We start from the raw sequence: 20,898 nt of genomic DNA on the forward strand, positions 1-20,898 counted from the left end.
GAAGGGCTCCAGCTACAGATGGGGCAATGTCCCTACAGCTGCCTGCCAAGGATCTGCCAGAAAATATTCCCTGGGCTTTCAGTGCTGCAAAGTCACACAATTAAATGGACACTGTTGGCCATGCCTGTGAAATGTTTTGCTTCCCAATACCGAAACAACCGGTGTTCAGCCTGCAGGGGGGTTGTGCTGCTTGGTTAATGTTTGCCCTTTCCTCTGCCACAGTGATTTTGGTGGAATTGGATCTTTTTCCATTTGGGGAGCTCCCTGATGGCTGCTCACAGGCACCCTGTGGGGTTTGAATTCTCTGTGGAGATGGGTATCTTTCAAACTACCTTCTTGGACTTAAAAAAAAAATTAAACCAATCAACCAAACAAAACCATCCCATTCTTGGAGATCCTGCTCCTGCATTTGGTTGTGCAGTCTCTGCTCCGTTTTGCAGTGCAGCAGAATAAATACATCCTGGAGGTGCTACACAAAGCCAGAAAACTAATGAAAAGAGCCCCTGAAGTTACGGTGTTTCCTTCTGCAATGTATCTCGGGGTTTTCCAGCGCCTGTGGATGGTTTCTTTAGGCTGATGTTTGCAGAACAGCTTGCACCAGCCTGCTTGGGGGCTGTGTTAGTGTGGGTGCAGCTTTTTGCTGGACTTGCAGATTCCATCCAGGCACAGTTGGGCTGTTCCTTCCCCAACTCGACTTTCCAATCTCTGAATGGCTTGGTTGGAGTTTTGGGAATTGTTTCCAGGTTGCTGGACAGCCTGGAGCAAGGTGGCTGATCATGTAGAACCTGGTGCACGTGGCTTTTACAGCCAGGGACTGCCCTTGCTCCGAGTGTCCCATGAAATGCTGTTCTAGCAGTGAGTGGCAGTGCCAGACCTGTGCCATAACCCCCTCAAGGCTGAGCTCTGTTCCTGGGGGAAGTGGCTGTGCACTGATGGGGTGGGCACTGAGGGCTGCTCACCTGCAGAGCCATGGAAAGCCCTGGGACTGATGAGTCTAATGCTGGCATGCAGAGCAGTGACTCTCCTTGGCCTGCTCTGCATGGCAGGAGGGTCACACACACATCCCTGAGCAGAACAGGCACAGTCCCAAACACTACAGATGTTCCCTCCATCACCTGCCAGCTGAACCAGGCAGGTGCTTTAACCCAGGGGGGTTTAGGTACCCCAAGGAGTTTGGACTGGCATCCTCTCTGGGATGTTGGTGGAACAGAGACTCCCTTGAAGGAATTTGAGGGAAGCCTGTGAGACGCTGAGTTGTGTGGGACAGTGTGGGCCCCAGGATGGGAGGGAGATCTGGCAGAGATAACCTTTTTTCTCTGTCCTGCTGCAGTGCTTGGTAAAAATGCTCCATTCTGTGGCAGCCCTGCCTTCCCCAGGCCTGGTCTGCTATGGGCAGGGGACCTGCAAGGGGTCCTGCCAGGACCACCATTCAGGGCTGACAATGGGAACAGGGTGGGGTGCTGTCCCTTAAGTGGTGCAAGACATGGGTGAGTTGAGCCAGAGAGGAGATGGCAGGATGGCCTTCCACATGGGAAGGGCAGCTGGGAAGCATTTGTCCAGTTCCTCCTCCCCCCTTACAGCTGGATGCTTTTGCCACCTTTGTCACTGTGCCAGATTGCACAGGCTGGATGCTCAGACCCAGACTGACTCTAAAGGCACCTTGCCCCATGACATCTCACTGTGGCTTCCTCCAGCCAGCCACTCACCCCTTCCCCTGGCACTTCTCACCCATTCCCCCATCCTTGGGGCTCTGGCTGTGCCCTGATGCTGCTCCAGCCGCCCTGGTCTGACCCTTCACTGGAGCAAGCAGGTGCTGTGTGTCTTTGCCTCAAAGCCATGCTCTGTCCAAGAGCATCACCTAGTATGTGAAGCCAAAGGCTTTCTCTTGCCACCTTTCCACCTGCAATGTGCATTTCTCTTTGCTCAGTGAGGAACCCAGGGAGAGCTGGATTTTGTACTGCTGCCAACACCCAGGCCTGGCTCAGATATGTCACCTAGCTGAGGTGTGACTGTTGTGAGCTCATCTGTTAGGCACAGGACAGCTCGAACATGCTTGAACTCTGTAGAGTTGTGAGGGTCAGTGATCTCTCTCTGTCTTGGCATTGCAACATCATTCTAGAGCAATAGTTAATGGAGCAGCTCCAGAGCTATGGAGCCCTCAGTGAGGTCTGGGGGCTTGAAGGAACCTTGCAGTGCCAACTGCCTTGCTGCTGGCTCTGTCCCAGGGCACGTGTGACATGAGGGAAGTGAACTTCCTTGTGCAAAGAGGAAAGCATCCTTATGCATTTTTCCTAATCCCTTTCCTCTGCTCTCTCCAGTCAGGGGAGCAAGGGGGTAAATCCTGCTTATGATCCAAAAGCTGCCACTGCACAGGTAACCAGTGGAGGTGTTGAGGGATGGACAAGGAGAGCAGCTATGACAGCCAGGAGACAGGGAGGAGACAGCACATCCCACTGGTGGCTCTCATGGCAATGGGGTACCTGCTGGCTGGGACAAGAAACAGTCCTAGGGCTGGAGAAGGGGCAGTCAGTGCTGGCAGGAAGGAGTCTTGGTGGGAGCTCACCAGGTGGGGTGTGAGGGACCTTGGGGTTGGGCACCACAGTGCAGCAGCCCAAGCTTGTTGGCACAAGAGCCAGGTGGAGCATGCCAGGATCTCTCATGAGTGTGCCCCAACTCTGCTGGGACTGTGATCACCCTGTGATTCAGCTGCCATGGAGGCTCTTAGCACCAAAGACCTCACACCTCAGTCACTGCAAACCATCTGTGAGAGACCACAAGGGATCCTGAGCTCTTTCCCCATCGCTTTCTCCTGCCAAAACTGAGCCTTTCACATCTTCCCCATGCTTGGGATGCAAGTTATCTTACACTGCTAATCATTCCCCTGTCTGCAGACTGCTGAGGGAATTGGGTGTGTGGGACCACATTGTCAGCCCTGCTGCCATTCAGATCCACTGGCCAGCTTCAGCCAAATTTAACCTCATAGGCAAGGACTTGGAAGGAGCTAACTTTGCACAAGCTTGTGAAAAGCAGCAGGACAGAGGAGAGAAATCCAAATTAGGACTCCCAACTGGAAGAAAAAGCTCTAATGTGAGCCCAACCCGATTATTAGACATCAGAGAATCCACACAAGAGGGAGCGCCGCAGGCAACCAAGCTTCATGAATGCTGCTGCTCACAGAACAGCTGTTTACTTAGGTGCTGCAGAGCTGGGAGAGCAGAGGTCCCCACACACAGACCCCATCTGACCCACCAGAGCCCTGGACCCACACAGGGCTTAGCTCAGCCCAGCCTGGTGAGAGCAGCAGCTCTGCCCGGTGTTGAAGAGGCTCTGACCCCGAGCTGTCTGACCCTGCAAGTCCTCGCTGTCACCTTAACTCAACCCGGGTGTTGGCAGGGAGGCACTGCCCTCATCACCTGAGCGCTGGTAGCCCTCCAGTGATTCCCCGTGGGGAGCATGCATGCTAACCTAAACTCGCCAGAACTCTTTGGGAAGGAGCCCAAGAGCATCTTGGCGGGCGTGAGGCCCTTGTGCCCTGCTGGGTGCAGGTGAGGAGCCCAGAGCTGGCAGCACAGGGACTGCTCAGCCTCTGTGTGCCCTGCAGCACAGCCCTGCCCACCGTGCTCCTCCTCCCTCCTAGCCGGCAATTCTCATTCACCCGCAGCCCGTTCCTGCACTGATCCCACCGTGTTTTCTTCCCCTGCCCAGCACCCTGCTGGTGTTTCCCTTCTGCTGCCCGAGGGTGGGCACAGAGCAGCGTTCTGCTCTGCCTGCAGCCCCTCTCACTCCGCTGCCATCTGTCTGCTCGCCCTGCTCCTTCCCGTCCCTTTCCTGCCTTTGGAGGCAGCGTAAGGACACAGTGGACAAAAAAAATAAAAATTAATGAGACAATCAGGGCATCATCCTCCCTCCTAAAAGGATGGCTGGCCAGGATGCCGGCAGCCGTGCCACAAAAATTCCCTGCAGCAGGTATTTATTAACGCAAAGGGATACCTGCAAGCTGATAGAAACCCTTCAGCTCGCAGCCCTGCCCGCAGCCGCCCACCTCCTGTGCCGTGTCCAAAGCGCTGCTGCACGGCCAGCCCGGGCCCTGGGGCAGCTCGGCGTTTCACCGGAGAAAAGATCAGCCCCCAGGACAGACGCGTTGGTCTCATTGCCACAGTGTGTCCTTGTCATGCTCCCAGCACAGGTCACTCCCTCCTGCTCCGGACTCTGCGATCTCCTGCCATTGCAGCACCTCTGAGGAGCCAGCAAGGGTGCGTGGACACTGCTTGGAGCACCTGTGACGAGCAGGCTGGGCACAGAGTGTCCCTGTCAAACCTGGGCCATATGGAGCATCTATTCATGGCATAACCAGCGTCTCCCGGGCTGCCTGAGTCACAGCACCTATCCACCGGGCCACTCAAAAATAGTCACACAATGGAAGGGCATCAAAATAGCCCTGCTTGGCTACCCCTCTATCCTCTCTCTCTCAAAATTCTCTCTCCCACTTTTGATTACTTAGTGGAGGGGCATAAAAAGAAGGCACGGGTAACCTGCTCCTTCTCCCACTTGCATCAGTGCAAGTACATGGCTGATCGTGGGCTGTTGCATTTTAAGACCTTCACTGGAGCCATCCGTCCCAAATGGATCAAAACCTTGTTTGAAGCCAGATACAACTTTTGGTGTGTGCAATATCCTGTGGCAATTTGTTCCACAGTTAATTATGCCCCTGTACAGAAAAAGAAAGTGTTTCCTTTGGTTTGTGCCAACCCTGCTCCGTGTCCATTGCTGAGCTACAAACCTTTCTAGCAGTTCTTGCAGACTGCCCCTCCCTGGAGCTCCTACTTCTAAGAATTAGAGGAGAAAGTTTCTTTGCTAATAAAGCAGTACCTGCCTCATTGCCAAGGAAAAAGTGTGGTTAGAGGAAAAATTGCTTGCTCAGCAGATCAGCTTGTTAATAGACAATGCAGCATCCATGCTGCCAACCCAGTTTAAAAAATTTGAAAGGGCTCAGGGGAATTAAATCCTCTTATGTTTGTCCATGATACAGGAGGAAGCCCACTGCTAACTGCTCGAGGTGCACTTGCATGCTCCACACGTGGCAAAAAACAAAGCGAGGTGCAGGGAGCAGGGAATGCCATTGCTGCAGCATGCAGTAGCTGGAACGATCCTGCAGGACTTGCCTTGGAGCAGTTGGCAGCAGAGCAGGATGCAAAATGCATTAGGTTCCTAACAGATGTTTGATTCCAGGTGTCGTGCCTCCTTTGAACTCTCCCTTCGTACATGAATGATGCTTGTTTGTTTGCAGGCTTGGGAGATGCACTGGTTTGGGAATATTAGGATTTGAAATGCATCCATGGTGCGAGGGAAAGGCTCGGGAGACGAGCGGACCCTGCTGCGCTCTCCCCTGCACTGGCAGGGCAGGTGGGCTCACTTTGAGAATGTCACAGAGCACGCTGAGTACGACAGGCAGGCTGGGAGCAGCAGAGACCGAACCCCCCGGCTGGGTTAGAGACCTCTGCCCTGCCCAGACCCTCAGGAACCCCAACCTTAGCAGACAGGCCGATGTCCCTGACCCGTTTCTGGTAAGTGAGGTGTGCTGCATATTAGGAGGTGATAAAAGCGCACAATCCCAAGCCTGGAGATTTGCTGTCCCGAATCCCGAGACAGCCCAGCCTTGCTCAGGAGCCCAATACAGACTGTTTGCTTTGTGTCCCGAAGCTCCGATAACCTCCCCGGTGTCTCTGGCTGACAGCCTGGAGAGCCACGGCGGCTCCCTCCACATCCCCTGCCTGCTCTTTGCCCCTCCGAGTGCCGGAACAGGGGGAACAGAGCATTCCATGTCCACCTGCAGGGATCCAGGGCGCCCTGGGCAAAGCAGGAGCCTGTCTGCCACAGCCCTGCCTGCCCAGCTCGTACCCCTGAATTTCCAAACCTCCTGGAAACTCTCAGCCCTCCGCAGCCACAAACTAAGGAGCCAGAGCTTTCTTTAAGGGTTTTCTGTGAATCAACCCCAGTCGCGTGACCGCCGATCTTTGCCCCTCTGGAGCGCTGTGCTCCACCGAGCCGCCTTCCCTTTCCCGGGAGGCTGATTAGCTGATAACCGCAGTTTGGAAGGGCGCCGTTGGCTCCCAGTGCCCAGGCCTGCCTCCCTGGATTTTCACCTCTTTTATCAGGGCTGCACATGTACATAGGAAATAATTCCTGCACGCCCTGAAGTGGGACCGGGCTTGCTCTGGGGTTTCATGCTGTCACAAGGCACCTGGCAGCGAACCAAGGTGCAGACACACAGAGCTCCGTGTCGTGGAGGGGCACAAGGGCAGTTGAGGAGCTCCTACCTGAGTGTAAGGGACCCTGGGCACTCAGAGATCCCCACAGCACAGCCCGGTTCGAGGTGACAGTGGAAGTGGCTCAGTGGGACACGTGGGGACAGAGTTTGAGCGGCACCACCTCGCCCCGGTTAGTGGGGCTGTACACGGCCAACAGCCGAGCCTACAGCCACACGCTCCTGCTCATCCATTCACTCCAGCACAAGCTTGCTCCCTGCAGAAATCCTGCCCTGTTCAGACACCTCTGGAGTGCTTCTCTGCTCACTCCCTCCACACCTGCCTCGCTCTGCAGCGTCGCTTTTGCCTTTGATACCTGGAGCCCACCTGCTTGCACTGGCTGCAGCCAGCTGAAGCTCCCCAGCTCAGGCCACATGCAAACACCAATGAAGCTTTTCCTGCCTCCTTCCATAAGCCCCGTGATAGGGGTGCCAGAAGGGAGGAAGAGATGAAAAGCTCCGCATCCCAAAGCTCTCTCTGTAGGTGAAGGCTGCTTCCAGCAAAAGTTACTCACATGTAAAGGCAGTTTCTCGACTAAATCTCCATGCCTTCCTCCATCCACGCTGTACAGACTGCTCCCTGAGTCATTTCAACTCCCCGCACCACGAGCAGCGTGCCTTACCTGTTGCAACAGGAGAGAGCCCTCTCCTGCAGCTCACTGTCTCTCTGCTCCCTCCGCTGAAAATCCTCTCCCGCAGCAGCACCTCGCTGCCTGCCGGGGCTCCATGGTGCTGGCAAATCACGGAGGGCTCCCAGAAATTCCTGCAAGAAGGGGTTCTGCCGGCTGAAACTCCTGCGGCACCGCTCGGGAGCGGCGAGGGAGAAAGTTGCGAGGGGTGGAACTCGCTGGCAGGAGCGCCAGCCCTTCCGTGACGGGCTGGAGGAGGAGGAGGAGAGGCATCGCCCGCTCCTCGCTCCGAAGTGAAGTTGTGTGTGTGTGTATGTGTGCGTGTGTCAGAGCTGGGCAAGGACCCAAGCCTCAGAGCCAAATAATTGCAGCGCTTTTTACTGTTAGATTAACTAGCATTGCCATGAAATCCAGGGCTTCAACTGCAAGGGGGGTGGGGGTGGTGGGCTGGTGGAATATGTCAGGTAAATCCCTCCAACACACCTGAAAAACTCAAAGATTGTTTTTAACTATCTGCCAGGTGGGTGTTGTAAGGAGGGATGGGTAGAAGGGGGTGGGGGAAACCTGAATCTGCCCTCAGAGCAGCTGCATGCGAGAGGCACTTTGAAGGTTGTTGTTGTTTGTGGTGGGGGAGCCCCCAGAAACCTCGGCTGCCGCCAGTAAGCCCCGGGGTGCTCGGTGCTGCACAGAGAGAGGATGAAAAGGTGGTCCTGTCCTGAAAAGGCAGGAGGCAGAGCGAGGAGAGGGAGGCAGCAAGGAGAGACAGCAGCGTGGGGAGACCAGAAACCGTACAGGAGCTTGGGGGGATTGTGCTTTGTACAAATAGAGCATCCTGACTCTGGGGGAGTTGTTCAGGGCTGGACCGAGGTGGAATGACACAGACCCTTCTGTGGGTGTCTCTGTGAAGATCCTTCAGTCCTCTTTGTCCCTTTCTGCCTCCCCTCTTCCTCTCCACCCCAAACCCCAGTAAATATTAGCATTCCCCCAAACAGGGTACTTCTCAACATGGGAAACGAATGTTCAACTTTAGGTGAAGTTTCCTCCCCCTCTGGTGCATTTTTGCAGATGAAATTACCAGAAAGCTTTCTGTATGGTTAATATATATATATATGTATGGAAATTGGACAATTTTAACTTCCAGGCACACACATAGGTGTCAGGCTGCTCCTCATGAGGCTCTGTGTACAATGGTGGCACAGGAATGGATGGAGGAGTGAGACAGGGTCTATTAACATCCCATTTGAGGAGGAGTGGGAGTGGTTGGTGCAAACTTGCACCTTACTGGTCACCAGCAAGCCTCCCAAGATAGGAGGTTATTGATTCTCTGGTCACACGTACAGCCTCATCTGGAACTTGTCTCAAACTAGATGCTGTCAATTTAAAACACATGACACCAATCCATTGGAAAATCCATGTGATTTCATGGTGCAAGTCCAAGAAGTTAGCCTATGATATATTGGGACTATTTAGAGTTGTTGGTGGAGATGAGTGAGAGCAATATGGTAAATTCACCAGAAAGTGCAGTTTTGATACAATCAAAATTGGTCAGGAATTTAGATTAAATCTAGGGAGTTTGTACCAGGAATGAGAGAGGAAATATCCACAGTGTGGTGAGACTGAACAATCTCCCTCAGGTTACTGTGGAACACTGCTGGGTTGGGAAATCTCTGTAGCTTTTGTGCTTCGAGTGTTCTTGTTGGGTGCTCTGCTCACAGCATCTTAACTCCACTTGGAAAGTGGCTTTGATTTCAAGCTTCTTCATGGCCTTTCAGAAACAGTCTGAACTGAATGGGAGGAAGGCAAAAATTTAGTGCAGCTTGTCAATTTTTCCAGCTGGTTTGTTCAGATGATTTCTAGGGGAACCTGTAGTGAAGTTTTGTGGATTATGAAAGTGACAGTAGAAGTAATAGCACCTTGAAATTGTAAATTAGCTCTTCTTCAAGGACATCTCATGAGAGGAGGCCCGGTGATCAGCCAGTGATGGCAATGGGAGGTGCATTTGGGACGAAGGAAAGGAAAAGTTCCTTCACACAAGCTGCATGTCCCGTGTCTTGCAGCTGAGGAAGGCAAGAAAATCAGGTATTGGTGGCTGGATTTCAGTGGGGCTGACGCAGGGCTCAGAACAATACCTGTATTATATTTAGACACACCAAGGTGCAAGTGAGCAAACCTCTGGCTTCAGGGCATCAGCTGATTGCTGCAAGAACCAGCATTTCCCTGTGTTGGGAGCCTTTCATGACTGCATGGGTGCTTTGTTCCTTCTGCTTGCATCTGGAGCAGTGGGTCTTGGTCTCATCTTGTGTAGCAAGGTGTGAGCCCTCAGCTAGCAGTGCTGATCTCAGCAATGCCACCCACGAGCCAGCTCTCCCTGTCTGCACTGCCTTCTTGCTCTCCCAGCTGGTGACAGGGGCCCTCTTTCATCCCTTTTCTTTGCTCTGCTGATGAAATGCTCTTTGGGAGGCTGGTGCTCGTGGAAGAGCTGTGTATTGGTCAGGCCCTGCAGAAAAGTTGGGTGTAAGCTGGTTATTACCTGATCCCCTTACAGAAAATGTCGACTATCCAGTGAATGAAAAAGCCACTGACAACTCCACCTTGTTGCCAGCAGGCTGGTGGCACTGGATGTCCCTTCCCACAGAGGAGGCAGAGCATGGTACTGTTCTTGTTGGCTGCAGAACTTAGCTCTCAGAAAAAACTTTGCTCCTTGGCTATGGAGCAGCAGAACATGAGGCATGTGACTGAAGGAGGGATTGATTATCCAAAAGCCCACCTGCTTTTTCAAATGTACCAGATGGTTTAATAACAAACATTACCTTTCCTAATTAAATTGTGGCTTTAGGGTGAGCAGCAATCTAGCTATGGAACCCCCAAAATCTTCATGTTATAGTTAACCAGGATTCTAAGATGGCTTCTGCCTTCCATGCAAAGACAAACATGGTCTCTTAGAGCCCATTTGGATTGGTTACTATCCCAGTGATCCAGGAAGTTCAAGAAGCAGAGGAGAACTCTTCCTGAGGTCCAGCTGTTCATTCCATGGGAGAATGGTGAGAGCCTGGAAATGGAGAAAACTTTCTGGCTCTGCCTCCTCAGCTCTCCTGCTCAACTTGAAGTCAGACTGGGCTGGGAAGAAAAGTGTTGTGTTTATCCCAAGGAGCAACTCCTCCTGCAGAAAGGGGTGGGTTGCAGAATTACCTGTGGTTGCAAGCAGAGAGGATTGGCCTGGCTGGGGGAACTGTGCCAGGAGCAAAGAAAGAAGATGGAGCTGTGTGTGATGCCTGGATTTGTCCTTCACACCACTCAGACAGTCAGTCAAAAAAATCAACAGTGCTCCATAAGCTGCTGTCAATGCTTCATGCCACCATGTCCCACTGCTGGGATCTCTCTCCCCCTGTCAGAAGCAATGGGACCTTTTCCAGGGTGTGGGGAATGTCAGAGCTCCATCACTTGGCTGCCAAAGGTGCTTCTTTCTCCCTAATCACGGGGAGAGATTTCATTTCCTGGTTCCACCCAAGATCTCCATGTAATAAAGCCAAGACATTCTGCTGTGGGTTACCTGCATGCAGAGAAGCAGCATGTTCAGGCTGGGGTAGGGAAATCATCACAGGACTCTCTGGACCAGCAAGAAACCCTTAGAGGGGCCTCCCTGGCAATGGCTGGACTCGCTGTCTCCTCAAGGCATGCCTGCAGGCCCATCTTCCAGCTCATCCTCCCAAAAGTGTGTTTCTTGGCCAACACTTGCAGCTGGAGTGTTCCTCCATGGACCTGGCGGTCAGGGCAGTGCTGTTGAGGTGTGGCACTGGATTTTTTCTGCAAACCCTTCTGCCCTCAGAAACAGCGATGATGGTGTGACCCCCTTGATCATCCCTGCCGAGGGTCTGACTGAACTGGGACTGGAATGGTGCAGCTGTGCTGGTGAGGGTGGGCAGCCAGACTCTGGTGGGTATTTCCTCAGCGATCCCAGCTCTCCCACAGTGCCTTCCTTGATATATCAGCCCAGCTCCAAACCTCCAGCACACATCCATCTCAGAGGTGTGCTGGAATCTGAGTTACCTCCCTCAGGGACAAACAACTTCTGTTTCCCCTTTGCAGAGAATAGAGCCTGTCTGTGTGTCTGGCCCTTCAGCCCCGGCACTGCTGCCGTGCTCTGTGGGTCTGTTTGCACAGCAGCATGCAGGGACTTGCCAGGGAAGGGGCGATTATCTGCCTGGAACAGCGGCAGCGCTTCCCCAGCCAGCGGGAGCGTGTGCTGGGGGCGGGGAGGATGCGGTCCTGGGCAGGGATGGGCTCCCCGAGCTGTGTCTGGCTGCAGCCTCCTTGACCAGCACTGATGATCCAGTGACTCAGGATCGCTCCTACAGACCTGCAAAACAGCCTGCAGCTCCCAGACAGGCAGCATCTGTGGGGGAATGAGGGGGTGCTGTCTTGAGAGGGACATTTGGGTTGCTTGGAATCTCCCAAGGGGCACAGGCTGGATCCATCACTCCCCTTGGAGCAGAGTGGTAATTACAGCCCTTGAATCATATCACTGTGAGCACACCTAATTCTCACTCTGAGACTCACCCTTTGTACCTAGTACAAATTTGAGCTGGGATTTCCTTCGAGCTGCAGGTTGTCCTGGCCTGAAGTCCAAGAGGAGTCCAGTGATGAATGAGTTTGACTCAAGCCACCCATCACACATAGTTTTGGGAATAGAGCTGATGCAGACAACTCCCCTCCATTCAGTGTAGGATCTATAAGACATCTTTGGCTCGTGAGGCTGAATGCTGGGTAGTCCCTACCCTTGGACACTCAGGAGGGCAGCACCATGGAGCTCCTGCTGGAGCTGGGCCCCCCACCCCACAAGCTTATTGTTGGGACAGATCAAACATGACGCGTGGCTCAGAGTTTGCTGGCAGTGTTGGACTGCAATCCAAGGCTCTTTGGGCCCTGTGTGGGATCATAAGGATGCTGTGGCATGCTCCCCATGTTGGCTTCCCACCAAGCATGATGCACATTGATTCCTACAGGGCACTGCTGACAGATCCCTTGCCCCTTTAAAAGAGATGAAGTCATCTGCCTCCGAAGCCATCTGGCACCAGGACAGAGTCAGAAGCTCAGTGCGACAGAAGGCTGGGATGCCAGCCCGCAGAGGGGATGTCATCACTCTACAGACAGATGGGACCCTGATGGGATGGGGCGAGATGCTGCTCGAGACCCTGCGAGAAGGTTTGGTGTCGTGGGGGAGGCAGTGAAGACCCGCTGGCTGAGAACCAAGGTGTGCCATGGCCCCACTGCCATCATCCTTGTGAGCAGAGCCCCACTGGGGGGCTGGAGCTGCACGTTTTCCTGGCAGGACAGTGGGCTGTACCAGGCCCTTGTCATGGGATGAGCTGGCGAGTCAGCGTGTCTCCTCCTTGCCCTCCATCCGTCCGTGCAGAGCAGGCATGAGCTCATCCCGAGCCACTCGTCCTGCCCCGCGTGCCGGATGGCTGATCTCACGGGTGCCTGATCTCATGGGTGGCTGATCTCATGGGTGGCTGATCTCATTGCTGGCCCTGCCACCAGGACTGACTCCGGAGCGGTGTGTCACCTCAGTCCCCGACAGGACACCGTGGGAAGAGGAGCCACCATGTCCCAGCGAGGCTTGGGGAAATGAGCTCAAGCAAAGCTGCCCACCAGACCTGAGTGGGTGGTGGGGGATGAGGTGAATTCCTTGCTGGCATGCCCAGCTCTGGCAGGAGGTTTCTCTCTCAGTATTGCTGGTCGTTCCCAGATGCCTGGTGTATCACAGACTCCTTAACCCTCCTGGTGTGCCTAGCTCAGGAGCTGGTCCTCTTCACTGGACTTTGCCTGGTCATGCTTTTGTGCATCAGGAATGTCCCAGGCCACCATAAGTCTTTCTGAAGTTGCTGCACTGGACCCCCTTCTCCCCACCATGCACTGCAAGGCATGGTGGCTTCTGGCCAAGGCAGGGACCCAGTCAGTGCCTCTCCTGGCCCAGTTTTGCAGGAAGGAGCTGCGGCTGTGATGGGTGGATTAACACAGAGGTGCTTTTCCACCATCCTTGCTGAGAAACCAAACTTCAGCTTGGTGTTTGTGGAAGAGATTGGTGGGGATGACAGTGAATAATAGAGGAGGGGTCAACATGGGAATTGCTTGAGTCTTACTAGAAGGTGGGGATGGAGGACAGTGAGCTAATTTATCTGAAGGGTAGAGCAAAGATCAGAAGTTAAATTACAGCTCCATTGTTCAGGTGTCTGTGCAGGGAGAATGAGCCATTCCCAGAAGATGAGTCTCTCTCCTCACTGATGCCACACAACCAGCTTGGACTGGATGTTTAACTTTTAGTCCAGTACACTGGATTGTGTGCTGGGGATTGCATGGGCACTGGGAGATCAGGCACAGGCAGAGCAGGGTCTGCCCACACTCTTGCTTCACTCAGATGTCTCTGGTTTGCCTGGCTTGAGCAGAAACTCTTTCACAGTGGAGGTTAATTTTGAAGTAGGGAAATAATTTGTGTTTGTTCTGGTCTGGCCTGAAAAATCCTGGACCAGTAACTCTTTTCCCTAGGAAAGACCACTCCACTCCTGCTTTGTCTTGCTTTGGGGAAAAAGTTCTACTGTAGCCCAAATCCTTTGTACTCTCTCCTTTGTGTTACAGTCCATAAATGTTTGTCTGTTAATCTGTTAACCCTCAGTCCCAGAATTTCATGTTCCCCTCTCAGATCCTTGCTCTCTGCTTCTCCTTTGCCTTAGTGCTTGGACCTGACACCCAGTCTTGCCTGGCAGAGAAACCCAGCTGGAAGTTCTTTGCTCCAAGGGCATTAAAAGAGGCGCCATTGTGCAACAGAGCCTTGTACCAGGAATACAATCCATGTGATGATTATCTTGATACCATCCTCACTGAACCAAGCCTGAACCAAAAGAAGAATTTAGAGCTAAACAGCTTTTGTTTACAGGAAGCCAGAGCACAGTGTCTGGGCTTGTACCAGTGCAGCAGGAGATGCTACTACTGTCTCAGACTGCACAATATTGATGGATGGTGTGTCCCTGAGATTTCCCAGGGACGTTATAGGAGCAATCTCCCCAATTTCTGAAGCATCTAGTACAGGAGCCCGAGGGGAAAAGTGTTTCCTTTGGCTGACTGGACAACCAGGCAGAGGTCATCAGCTTTATTGACTGCTGTGTTTGGCCATGATCACCACAGGCTTTGCAACCCCTGCAGCACTCTGTGCCTTGGGATGGAAAAGGGTTGGGTCTCAGGTGTGTTGTAAAGAGCAGTGGCCAACAAGGGACACTGCACCAGCACCCAAACCTCCATGCATTTTTTATACTGAACAAATCCACTGTCCAAAATCCCACTGATTACTCACAGGCTAGCAAAAGAGAAGAGACAAACTTCTCTGCCAATACTGAAGCTACTTTTCAGGAGGTATTATTGTCTTCCTCCTGGATTTGCAAAACCCCACTCCTACAGGAATAAAAGCTGGTGGACTTCTCTGCAGAAGGAGGCGAAGAGCCTCATCTCCAAGGCTTGTCCTGCTCAGGACAAGGAAACAAACAATTGAGAGAGAAAATCAAAATGTCTGACTGCTTTCCAGATGTGAGGGAGGGCTTGCCTACATCTGGCAGGGAGTGTTCCACAATGGGAACAGCTTTCCTCAGCCCTCAGCACACATCCTGTACCCACAAACAGGATGGTCCAGTTCCTGTGGAGGCAGAAGATCTGTTTGGGCAGTTCAGTGAGTCAGACAACATTTACCAAAACCTTTTTGTGTCAGGAAATGTGTTTTGATGGAAAAAAGAAGAAGTTTAAAATAAATTAAAGGAAAAAAAGGAGTGGAAAATGAAAGAAATGCAGGTTGCAGAGGCATTTCCCAAACAGCAAATCCTAGTGCTGAGAGATGCCATCCAGCCCAGTCGGGATGGTCTTTGTGGATTCCCTGGTGGCCCACTGCCTGCTCTCAAGTGAGCCATCTTTGGTAACACCTCATGGATCTACAGTAAGACTTTGCCTCTCCTTGAAGCACTTTGTCCAACCACTTGGAGAAATATCTGAGAAATTTACCTTTGGAGCTGTGCTGCTCTGATCTGTATCAGTCCCAGGCTCCTTCCCTTCATTCCTGGGACGGGGGATAATGATGTCTGTAGGGCTGACAGTCTTCTTGGTAAAAAATGTGTGCTGAGAACAGGGGTGGCAGAGCCTCCACAGTGTTGACCTGGGCCCCATAGCATCCCCCAAATGTCTGTCATCTGCCAGTGCCTCCAGGGAAGCAGGGCCATCTGTTAAAGTCCTTTTCACTGGTGGGGAAACTGAGGCATGGGAATGTTCAGCCATACTTGCAAATATTTTAAGCCAAACAGGGAATAGATGGATGAGGGGAAGCAGAGGAAGGGAGCAGGGACTTGAGGACTGGGCGGTTTGGTGAGACCAGAAGATGTAGGGTACAGAAATACTGCCTTGGAAGGAGGGCCTGTCCAGCCTCCTTTGCAGAGCTAAACCTTCTGCTTTGTCAGGGTTGGGGAAGGCACTTCCCTCATCACCCTGTCCAGCAAACCCTTCCCCAGCGAGCTGGGCATGAAGGCTCAACTCAGCTGCTTGAGGTGGAGGCTGGATACATTGCTGGATAGCAAGCTGGTCCCCTTTGAGTTTCCCCAGAAAGGAGGTTTCTCCATTTTCTGCTATGGCAGCACTCTCCACCACTGATGCTTGGTTGGGGCTTTTGCTCTGAGGCAGCTCTGAGTGTCCACCCTTCCCTTCTCCCCCGATCTGTGCAGTGCAGGCAGAGTGTGAGCAAGAGGAAGGGGCAACCTTCGTTGGAATAAGTATGAGAGGCAGTCTGCCAGAAAGATAAGCAACCTGGGTGAGAGGTGTGAAGAATCCCTAAAGCTTAGGGGCTTTGCATTAATTATCATATTAAACGTTCAAGCAAAAATACTCATCTCCATTTTCATGCGCGTTCGCTTTAAAAAGAAATAAAAATCCTGCTTAATTGCTCCACTTAATTCATTAAAGGATTAAGGCAAAGACTAAAGGAAAAAAGTGAAGTATGATGATAGGTGGTTCTGGCATCCTGCTCCAAACCATCGTGAGTGTTTGGAGGGAGCCAGGGTGTGAACATGACTCCTCACCCAGCGCTCCTGCCCCGCTCCCAGCACAGTGGGTGAACCCTGGAGCTTGAGCAACCCCGACCACTGGGACCTGTGGGTCGTGGGGGCACAGCCCCAGGCACTGTTCTTTGCTCAGCAGATGCAAATCCTCCCACTAAATCCTTTGCAGGAACTTTGCAAAGACCTCAAGGCATTCTCCATCCTCTTTGGCTGCATGTTTGACCATGGACCAAACCTGGTTCCGAGCCATCCCATAATCCAAGGGTTTATTTTTTTGTTTTTAAGTGCTGCAGCAGGAGGCAATGTTGACTTTTGCAAAATGTCCTCTGTATTCATTTGCATTGAGCTTAAAAGTAAACCTGGGAGGCTGGTTTATCTCTCAGGCCCATTTTAATTTGCGTTCCTGAAGTTTAGAGGTCAGGTTGGTGTGGGTCTGCCTGCAGCTCATCTGGGCAGGGACTGTGCTGGCAGAAAAAGGATACAGGGAAAATGTGCAGGTGGGGAGTTTGCTGCCTGATAAAGGGGAGGGGAGCAGCTGGCTGGAGGTTAAGGTTAAGACAAAGGGTAAGGGTGAGGTCAGGAGAAGAGATTGCCCATCACTTCTCAGATTGGTGTGACCAAAGCCAGGCTGGAGTGCTGGCTTTGGAGCAGGAGAAGGACAAGGGTAAGCCCACCTCAGGGGGACTAGCTGTGCAGAGGAGTGGAGGGGAGTGCTGCCATGGGCAGGGGATGCAGGGGATCTCACAGGGCAAAGAGAAATAGGAAGGGAGTTCTGCAGCCAGAGCGTGTGAGAACAGCTCTGGGCTATGCCTTCTCCTGGTGGCTGGACAGAGGGACTGTGTTTGGGGATGTGGGTTTGCTGCTGAGCTGCCCCTGAATCAGATCCCACACCCCAAGCAGCTGAGGGGGAGGTTGCCCCGTGCCCTGGTCCTTGTGGCTTGGCACAGGTTTGGTTGCATGGGGAGGCCAGGACAGCATGCATCGCCCTCCCAGCCGAGCTCCTGCAGGGGCTGGGGTCAGTGTTCCAGCTCTGCCCCTTCCCAGCTGCCAGCAAACCCCCAGCCAGGATGGGCTGGGGAGGGGAGGGAGGTACTGCAACCTGTTCCTGCAGCAGGGACTGAACACATGGCTCCTGAGCATAGCAGGGCTGTGGGAGGGGAGCCAGGGCTTGGCCTGAGAGGGGAGCAGAGCATCTTCTGCTCTGGGGTGCCCTCAGAGCACCTGGAACAGCTGGGTTTGGGCAAGGCTGAGCACCTAGACCGAGCTCAGCCCCTCAGCAGGGCATCCTGGGTTTGTCTGACCTGCTCATCTTTCACTCCCTCCTTCCTTTGCTTATCCCTCTCCTGTCTCATCGCTGACCACAGGTGGTAGCAGGTGCCTCGCAGGAAAGCCAGATTGGAGCTACAGATTTGTGTGTGTGTGAGGGGGAAACAGCAAATCATCCTTGAAACAATGTCCCTTTTCAGAGTCTTGGCTCTTGTCAGGAATAATCTGTCCTCCCTGGGCAGCTCAGCCTGCCAGCAGCTCTGCCTAATCCTGCCCAAGTTGTGGCAAATCTGTGGATTGTTGAACTATGGGGTGACATGAGATGCTTCTGCAGCCCCTTGGGGAGCTTCTGGGTCTTGTTGTGACTCTGGAGGAGGCTGGGAGGAAAGGGCAGGGGATATGATTATATGGGGAGACACATCTGTCTGGGCAGGCACATCTGTCTGGGCAGGCAGGAGTGCTTGGAAGGTTGGGTTTGTGCTCTGTTCTCAGGACAGCCCCCAGGGAATGCTGAGGGTTGATCCAGGGTGGGGATCGGGGTCCATTAAGGAATCAGCCTGAATGGGGATGCGTTGCTGGGTGGGGAGAGCACTGACTGCTGGTTCGTGGGTCACTCTTGGTACCCAGAGCTGGACTCAAAGCAGAGACCCCAGTCCTGGTGTGTTGCAGCAGCTGCATGCCCTGGAATGCAGGGACACCGCTGCTGTCACCCACAGTGAAAATAAGGGCTGTTCAAAGATTCTCAGCGACTTAACTCTCTTTCCCCAAGGAGAGGAAGAGGCAGCACAGTCCTGTTCTCTGGAGCTGTTTGCAGTAGTGCTGCTCAGATTACGGAGAGGGTGTGCACAGAGATTTAATTTCAGGAGTTTTCAGCACTGTGGGCTTCTTTTTGCAAGAGTCTTGTGCTGTTTTGGATGTAATAGTAATTGTTTGAAATGCCCTCTCAGAGTTTTTCCCCTACGAACTTTTATCTGTCTCCGCCATCGTAAATATTGTCTCATTTTATCTTTCAGATGGGCCCTGGAATGAAGGCTGTGGGCTGTCTTGAACCCCAGACTGGGGAATTCAGATTTTATTTGCAACATGCCAGGGAATTTTGTTTTCCAGTAACGACTTGTGCAGTAATTGTGAACTTCCTCTTGTAACACAGACCTAACTCCCCACTTCCCTGGAAGGGAGGCTTGAGCACTGCTGGTGTTTTCTACAGTCCCCTTGAAATTCTCAGCTTTAGCAAAGCTGACACGGGACACAGATTTGTTCACCTTTTGATGCAGAATGTTTGGTGTGGGAGATGCAGGAAGGGTCATTGCAGCTGGACCTGCCCTGGGGGAAGGAGGGAAGGCTCCAGGCTCCAGGCTATGCTGGGCACAGGCATCCTTTAGCACAAACCCCTTCTGCATCGGGGCACCCAGCAAGGTGGCTGCTGTCCCTGGCATTTAGGGGCTCTTTGGTCCCTCCTGGGGGACACACAGCACCTGGTGTGCCAGTTCCAGGGGCAGAGCTGCAGAAATTGCACGCACATTAAAATGCAGCTTGTGCTGCCTGGCAGGCGTGGAGCAGCCTCTGTTCCCACGGACTGATTTACCTGCTTGGAAGTGGAAAGTGTTCAGTACCTGGCGGGCTCTGCTGAGCTAATTAATTTATTTAATAACAATTCTTAGCTGCTCTCCAGGCCTAGCTGCTTTGCATCCCAAAGAGTGATTTTTTTTTTGTTGTTTTGTTTTTGTTTTTTTTTTCAGAAATTCCCAATGGATATATGCCTGGTTTATTTATATAGATAGGTATTACCTTTTTTTTAGCCCTCCATTTGAACAGCACGTTGCACAGCAGGGCTCTGGCTCTGTACCCCTGCTCTGCCATGCTGTTGTCATATACATAAACACTGCCACCACTCTGGGGACACTGCTCTGGGGACGCTCTGGGCTCTGCCCTCTGGGACAAGAGGTCCCAGGGCTCCATGAACCAGTGGGGCTGCAGCTTGAGCTAATGATCCAGCCTAATTAATCTGAAATCCTCCAAGCCTGCAGTCACTAGAGGGAGATGGGGAGCCCCTCTGCTGGTCTGGGTGTGGGTGATTCACGGTGCCATTTCCTTTCCTCTGCAGTCCCCAGGAGGAAAGCCAGCTGGCTTGGGGGATGCAGGAGGATGCAGCTTTCCCTCATGACTTGTCAGCTCAGCACTGCTGCTCTCAGCCAACACCCTTCCCTTAGAAATAGGGATGAGGCTGTGCCCTGGACTAGGGACACACATTTCCTAGCAGGAATTAGGAAAGTCTCGTTAGGAAACTCTTACTGGGAATCTCTGCCCATTTTCCTGCTGCCCCTGGCAAGGCTGTTAGGACAGTTGACTCCAGGGAGTTTATGTCTTGTTTCAACACAACATGGAAATGCTGATCAAGGCTGCCTTGCCTTCAGGGACAGGCAGGAAAACAGGGGTGTGGGAAAAAGTCTGTTACCCTGTAGGGCAGGTGCAGGGCATGCCACTGGAATTACCCAAAGCAGTGCCATGGAAGCCTCTGGGTGCTGGGACACTGGCTCACTGCTGGGGCACAGATGGAGGCCTTGTGCCTAGGGACTGAAGGAGAACAATGTCCCATGGGCTGGTTTTCCCAGAGCCTGGCAGTGCCACTGTCTGGCACGAGGGTGACTCCACGGCAGAATCCAGCAAGGTGCACCTGGCATCATCCAGCCCAACCTCATGTGACACCATCCTGTTCATGTGGGGGCTTGTGTGGCTAGATCCTGTCCTGAAACAAAAAGAGGAACTCCAGTACAGTGGCTGAGCGAGGATCTTTTCCACTTGAGCTCTGGGATGCAGAAGCCGTGGCTGAGGAGCCCGTGGCGCTCAGGGTGGGCTCGCTCACCCCACCCCATTCCCTGAGCCCTCTCACTGCTCTGCAGGAGCTTCTCCTCCTCACCCTCAGACAGACCTGGGTGTTTCCGTGCCTGCCACCCCCGGTTTGTGCCCCGGCAGGCTCCTCTCCTCCCCCGTTCCCCACTCCTACCCCAAATGGCACTTTTCTCTGCAGGTGAGTCACGTCGCGCTGTTGCAATACTCACCTGGCCACGACCTCAGCGGGAGCCCTGTCCCTGCATGCAGGAGCTCTTTGGGGCACAGTGATTCAGCTGGGATCAGAGCACTTGTGCCTTTTCCCTGTGCCCAGCTGTGTGTATCCGAGAAAGCATTTCTGCCTGCTGGGGAGTGAATCACCCAGGAGTGGCTCACCCAGCCCTGCCTGCTGAGAGCAGGAAGGGGAATGGGAGGAGAGGGGAGTGTGGGCAGCCTTCCTCCTGCGCTTGGGGCTTTGCAGTGCCACTCACGGCTTTTGCACAGGGACAAGAGTCAAGTAGGGATGGAGCCTTTGGCTGCTCCTGTTCAGCCCTGCTGTGGCTGTGACCCCCTCACAGGGAGCAGCCAGCCTGCCCTGTGCTGGCTCCATGGGCTGCAGCTTGTCCCAAGCCTGGTGGCTCCTTCTCTGCTGCTGCTTCAGGCAAGCTGGGACACGGCAGAGGGGACATGGCTGTGTCACTCACTGAGCTGGTGCTGGGCTGCTCTCTGCCAATTCCCACAGGAGCTGGAGGCTGGGGATTTTTCAGATGGGGAAGCTGGTCCA

General features: G+C 53.3%; 1 protein-coding gene across 1 annotated transcript in view; it reads right to left on the reverse strand.

Annotated features, from left to right (window-relative positions):
• Nucleotides 1-6,978, reverse strand: part of FAT2 (FAT atypical cadherin 2) — a 55,736-nt gene extending 48,758 nt beyond the window's left edge. The window contains exon 1 of the mRNA XM_033072811.1: nt 6,928-6,978. The gene's annotated coding sequence lies outside the window, so the exon portion shown is untranslated. The remainder of the gene's footprint in view (nt 1-6,927) is intronic.
• Between the last annotated feature and the right edge of the window lie 13,920 nt (nt 6,979-20,898).

The sequence above is a fragment of the Catharus ustulatus genome, chromosome 15, assembly GCF_009819885.2.
Source record: "Catharus ustulatus isolate bCatUst1 chromosome 15, bCatUst1.pri.v2, whole genome shotgun sequence".
Lineage (NCBI taxonomy): Eukaryota > Metazoa > Chordata > Aves > Passeriformes > Turdidae > Catharus > Catharus ustulatus.